General features: G+C 41.5%; 1 long non-coding RNA gene across 1 annotated transcript; it reads left to right on the forward strand.

The window, feature by feature from the left end:
* On the forward strand, positions 1–5,220 carry LOC133440567 (uncharacterized). Its single transcript, XR_009782357.1, has 5 exons — positions 1–143; positions 2,388–2,507; positions 3,628–3,837; positions 3,937–4,040; positions 4,948–5,220. It is a non-coding gene; the product is annotated as an uncharacterized LOC133440567 (long non-coding RNA).
* Positions 5,221–6,536: the final 1,316 nt, after the last annotated feature.

Consider the following 6,536-nt stretch of genomic DNA (forward strand, 5'->3'; position numbering starts at 1 on the left):
TTTCAGGTTGAGTCAGACCACACTTGAGTCAGACCCGCCCAGAAAGTTAGAAACTGCGTCAGAAAAGGGGAAACAGAAAGTGTTTTCTGGACTTTAAACATCGATTATCGTCTCGCCTGAAGTTACAGACGCTTCACCTGCAGGTAAGAGTTTATTTAGGGGGTTATTTAGGAGTTTATTTAGGGGTTTATTTCTTTCCTGAGAGCTGATCCAGACCCAGAAACCCCCAGATCTGCAAACAGCTGCAAATATTGTTATTTATTCACCTTGATTGAAAATATGCAGCAGCTGTGTGGGAGTTAGTAAAAGTTTCTGTAAAAGCTCAAACCAGAAAGAAACACGGTTAACAGCAGGTGAAAGGGAAATAAAGCAGGGCGTTTCCAGCCTGTTTTAGGGAGATTTAGTTTTCATTTCTGAATGTCGGAATGTAATTTTTAATTTACTTTCCCTAAATATCTAAAAGTATTCATATTCTTTCATATTTCATCATATTATTTCCTGCTCCTTCCAGTTCTGCTGTTTTTAGGTCAGTTTTCTCTTATTTTATGTTTCCAGGCTGAAATCTGTCTTCCAACTCAACAGCGTCTGTAGGTGAAATAAATACAGTTGATTGACAGCTGCGACAGCCAATCAGATCACGAGTTGTATCAGTTAAGGCTTTAGGCGTGCTGTGATTGGTTATCTGTGTTTCCTAGTCTGAGCCGCAGCAGTGGGGCTGACGCAGTTGTTTTAGTGAGTGAAAACTTTGTTTTTTTATCATTTATTTCGTCGATATCAAATCCAAAATAACAAGAGTATCAGGGCCAGGCAGGAGAAAAATAAAAATAATATTTTAGAGGAGGAAGATTTTTTTTTTCATTATGCAGTTCGAGAAAAAATGTTGAGAAGAATGTTGAAGTACAATTTTGAGAAAAAAGTTATATGTATTTCAACTTTATTTTCGAAATTCCGACTTTTTTCTCTAAACATTTAGACTTTTTTCTCGAAGTGCACAATAAATATAAATCTTCCCCTCTCAAATATTGTTTCTCCTGCCTGGCCCTGATTCTCTTCCGTACAAACCAGGTATTAGTACAGTTTAGTGCAGTTTAGTACAGTTTAGTGAAGTTTAGTGAAGTTTAGTGCAGTTTAGTGAAGTTTAGTGCACCGCCACTGTTTTAATTTTTTTTTAAATTTTATTCTGCATGTAAAGCACCATGTGTTGCATTTTATATTGTATGATTTGGTGCTATACAAATAAATAAAGTTTAAAGTTTAAAGTTTAAACATGATATTTTAACAACAAAGTTCAGCAGCCCCCCGATGCCTTTAAATGGTTCCATCCGTTATCTGCAGGAAATGATCTGCTTCCTCTCAGCCTCTTCCTCTTCCTCTTAAAGCCAGAACACAGCCTTTGGGTGTGCCCTGTAGCGGAGCCAGAGGGGGGGCGAGGGGGCGGGTGCCCCGGGGCCCACAAGCTCATAGGGCCCACTGATAGGGCCCCGTTTTGTGTGATACGTTCATATATAATTGTAAATTGTAGGCTATAATTACGATAAAATGTGCATTGTGTGGCCAGTGTAGGATAATTCTTACTTTACAACTGTCCTGAACGCATCAGGGCTGTGAGCCAACGCTGATTGGCTGTAAATCCTGATTTATGGTTCCGCGTTAAATCGACGCAGAGCATACGGCGTAGGGTACGCGGCGACGCGCACCGTACGTGCATATCCCCGCGTACCCTACGCCGTAGGTCTGCGTTGGTGTAACGCGGAACCATAAATCAGCCTTAACACTTAGAGCCAATTTGCCGACTCTGCAAATTTGCGGCCATGAAGGAGACGAGCGCTAAACTTTAAAAGAGGACTAAGCATGTACAAAGGTTTATGGAAGAGTCAACTACCATTTGTGAGTGAGTGTAACCTTCTTAAATAATGTCTTTATCAGAGTTGTGGTATTCTTGACCGCCTGCCTATTTTAATGAGCTTGTGTTGTTGTCAACTAGACTAGAGTCTATTCTCTGTTATAGAGCTCAGAAATCATGTTATAGACCGCTGTGTCTATCTATCTAAATAGATTGTGGAATTTTAGACCAGTTATGGTTTTTTATTTTTGTATTTAAGCTGTATCAAAGATGGAACTGAGTCAGTCCGTGACTCTCTGAGTTTTCAGCGCCATTTGATTGACAGCTGTCAGACCTGTGTGTGTGTGTGAGTTTCCTAAACACAGTAGTCAGTGTCGGTTCCAGGAGCCGCGACGCCTGACGGAAGACTTTACATGTGAAAATAAGATGTTTTACTTTGAATTATTTTCAACATCATGATTACAAACTAATAGCCTAGATTTACAATACAACATGTTAGTAAGACTATAACAAAAAATAATGCATCACATTTTTGGTGTGGCAGCTGTATCTGTAGGTGGTACCGGCCCCGCGGACCCCCCCGGGACATCCTGGACGCCCTGGAACCTTCTGGACACGCGATGACAGGCGGCTGGTTCCGAGGACTTCGGTCCAGATTCAGAAGGTTCTGCTGTTGTAAATAATATTTCAAGTCAAAATAAACAGACAAAAATGTGTTATTTAAAAAGAAAAAAAAGATAAGTTAATGAAGATGTGTTTAACATATTTCCTTCACTACCTTGATTACAGCCACTCTTGCACCATGATTTTTACATTTATTTTAACAAGCGTGTAAGAATATGCAAACATTTCACTCAGCTACAGGTACTGTGTTTCAGAGACTGTAAAAATATTATTTTCTATAATTTCACATAATAACCCACATACATCTCTCCGGGACTACAATAACTACAAGCATAATCACTCTCACTTTACTGTACTTTTACTGTACTTTTACTGTACTTTTACTGTACTTTTACTGTACACACTTCTGGATGTTCTACTGCCCTTATTGTTCAGCTTTGTTTTTTAATATTTATAGACATATATTACTTACAATAGAGACGATAGAAAATAGAAAATATTGAAATACTAAATTAAACTAAATCCAATATCCACACACACGATTATAAAACAATGAAATGCTTCCAGTGACGTGAGACTGAGATTCAGTCCAATTCACAGCAAATCTAGGATGAACATCTATTTCAGATCAGCTGCTCTAGTCTGATCCTGCAGCTACGACTACTGACCCAAACTAGTTACACTAACTAGGTTAACTAACACTAACTAGAGGTTTACTGACACTAACTAGGTTTACTGACACTAACTAGAGGTTTACTAAACACTAACTAGGTTTACTGACACTAACTAGAGGTTTACTAAACACTAACCAAAGTAATACTAGTTAGTGTTAGTAAACCTGTAAACCTGATGGATGGATGGATGGATGGATGGATGGATGGATGGATGGATGGATGGATGGATGGATGGATGGATGATGGATGGATGGATGGATGGATGGATGGATGGATGGATGGATGGATGGATGATGGATGGATGGATGGATGGATGGATGGATGGATGGATGGATGGATGGATGGATGGATGGATGGATGGATGGATGATGGATGGATGGATGGATGGATGGATGGATGGATGGATGGATGGATGGATGGATGATGGATGGATGTAGTTCTGTAACATCATGAGCTTTAATGTGAATTTCTCCTGATTCACTTCAGATTCAAAATGGGGGATCAGAACTCTCAAGGAACTCCAACTGAGCAGCATGCACCCTTGCCCATAGCAGTTCCTGTAATCTTCATCGAAGAACCAGGACCTCCAGGAACTGACCTTCCAGACAGTGACTCTGACTGGGACGTCCGTTCTACAGACAGTGACTATAACTATCCTACAGACTGCAGCAAAGAAAAACAGCTTATGGAAAGAAGGTAAGATGATTAAAACTGTTGGATACAACATGGATGGATGGATGATGGATGTATTTCAACAGCATGAGCTTTAATTGAATTTCTCCTGATTCACTTCAGAGTCATGATGGTGGAGTGTAGATATCGTCCACAGCCCTCTGTAGCGGGTAACCGGTCCAAAGATTATCCTCCAAACTTCCAAAACCAAAACCACCAGTAAGAAGGTAATATGATTAAAACTGTTGGATACCACATCAAATCCAGTCTGACTGTAAGTTTTTAGACGTAATAAAAGCTGTCAGTCTCTACAGGTTCTAGTTCTAGTTCTAGTCTCTACAGGTTCTAGTCTCTACAGGTTCTAGTTCTAGTTCTAGTCTCTACAGGTTCTAGTCTCTACAGGTTCTAGTTCTAGTTCTAGTCTCTACATGTTCTAGTTCTAGTCTCTACAGGTTCTAGTTCTAGTCTCTACAGGTTCTAGTTCTAGTCTCTACAGGTTCTAGTTCTAGTTCTAGTCTCTACAGGTTCTAGTTCTAGTTCTAGTCTCTACAGGTTCTAGTTCTAGTTCTAGTCTCTACAGGTTCTAGTTCTAGTTCTAGTCTCTACAGGTTCTAGTTCTAGTTCTAGTCTCTACAGGTTCTAGTCTCTACAGGTTCTAGTTCTAGTCTCTACAGGTTCTAGTCTCTACAGGTTCTAGTTCTAGTCTCTACAGGTTCTAGTTCTAGTTCTAGTCTCTACAGGTTCTAGTTCTAGTCTCTACAGGTTCTAGTTCTAGTCTCTACAGGTTCTAGTTCTAGTTCTAGTCTCTACAGGTTCTAGTTCTAGTCTCTACAGGTTCTAGTTCTAGTTCTAGTCTCCACACAGGTTGTCTGTTTGAACAATTATGTATATAAATACAGACAAATATTGAAGTTATCATTTTCATGATTTTGCCATAACTGAATATTAAAATTGTGCTTACTGCTTTATACGTGTTAACTGAAGCTGCAAGTTTCACATCTCTGCAGAGGAATGTGGGGGTAGTGCACATCCTCTTATCAAGTGTGCGTGTGCGTGTGCGTGTGTGTGTGCGTGTGCGTGTGCGTGTGCGTGTGCATGTGTGTGTGTGTGTGTGTGGTATGTTATTTCAAACAGGTAAGCAGCAGCCTGGTTCCAGCAGAAGGGGATGTCTGGAGTCACCTTGAAGTTAACATATAAACTGACTTCTCATGTTCTTCTAATCAGAAGCTAATAATTCCCCCTTCCCATGGGCAGCCTTAACCCCCCCCCCCTTACGCTGCTCGTGCTCGTGTAACCAGGGCATTCCCAATGAATAAAAAGAGGAGACGAGGCAGAGACGGACAGAGATGGTTGGAGTGTTGGGACTGCACGTTCTCTGACTTCTCTCCTCACGGGTTTTTAACCTGATCTCATGTCTCTGTCTTTTGTTAATATTCAGCAGATTTAGCCAAGTTGCTGAGGGTTTCAGTCTGGACCTGACACTCTCCACCTATGCTGTCTAGTTCTAGTAGATTTGTCTTACTGTACTTATTGTACTTCTTTTCATAATCCATTTTAATTTTCTCCCCATCAAATCCAGTTAATCGGGTCTTGGCGGGGCTGATCTCCGCAATTTGAAGCCTTTTATAATAATTGTAAAAAAAAAAATAAAGGTTGCTACTTCGTGGATTTCACTTATCACGGGTTATTTTTGGAACGTAACCCCTGAAAATCAGGGATTACTGTACAAGCAAAACTGGAGACGCACCCGACCACGTCTCCTTTCCAGGGGTTGGTCCCGGACGAGCCCCGGCCCGTCCCGGACGAGCCCCGGCCCGTCCCGGACGAGCCCCGGCCCGTCTCCGTCTCCCTGCCTGGACCGAGGCTGGAACCCGGGACTCGGTCCAGGACTGCTCAGGACTCGACCCCGGTCTAGTACTCTGTTCTGTTCTGTACTTTGGAAACTGCACCACCGCAGAAAAGAAAGCACTGCAGAGGGTGGTGCGAACAGCACAGGGCATCGTGGGAGGGGAGCTTCCACCTCTCCAAGAACTTCACGTCAGACGTTGTGTTGCTAAGGCCCACAACATTATCCGGGACATCCATCACCCCAGCCGGGCAAACGGTACCGGTAAAAGCAGCACCACCAGATTTTTGAACAGTTTTTATCTGTCAGCAAACAGATTACTGAACAAGACCTAGTTCTTGTGAAAGACTGAACTGAAGATTTTTTATATCATATATAGAAGCCCAAGATTATTTATTTGTTTTTCTATCCTCTTATTCCACATACTGTTTTTATGTTTTTATGCTTTTATTCATGCACTATGCACTTTGTTTGTATGTCTATCTTTTAAACTGCAAATGATGATGAGCCTGCACAAACAAGTTTTTTACCCATGTTACTACCAGTAATATGATGTGACAATAAAGTTGATTGATTGATTGTTCAGGACTTTGTTCAGGTCTCTGTTCCGGTCTCTGTTCAGGTCTCGGTCCAAACCCAGGACTTGTGGTGGATTCACACTGAGGCCCCGTTTCCACGTAGCAAAAACGCTGGTGTTTTCATTCGTTTTGTCCGTTCGTTTACAGGAAAGGGAAGCTCAAAGTCACCAAAAACCATCATTCCTGAAAACTCCAGCCAAAGTGGGGATTTTTCAAACCTCCGTCTCCACGTTTGCTTGTAAACAGAGAGAAACGGACATTTAGGCTTGATGAAGCATTGTGACAGCACGTGGCCCCCT

The sequence above is a fragment of the Cololabis saira genome, chromosome 3, assembly GCF_033807715.1.
Source record: "Cololabis saira isolate AMF1-May2022 chromosome 3, fColSai1.1, whole genome shotgun sequence".
In the NCBI taxonomy this organism is placed as follows: domain Eukaryota; kingdom Metazoa; phylum Chordata; class Actinopteri; order Beloniformes; family Belonidae; genus Cololabis; species Cololabis saira.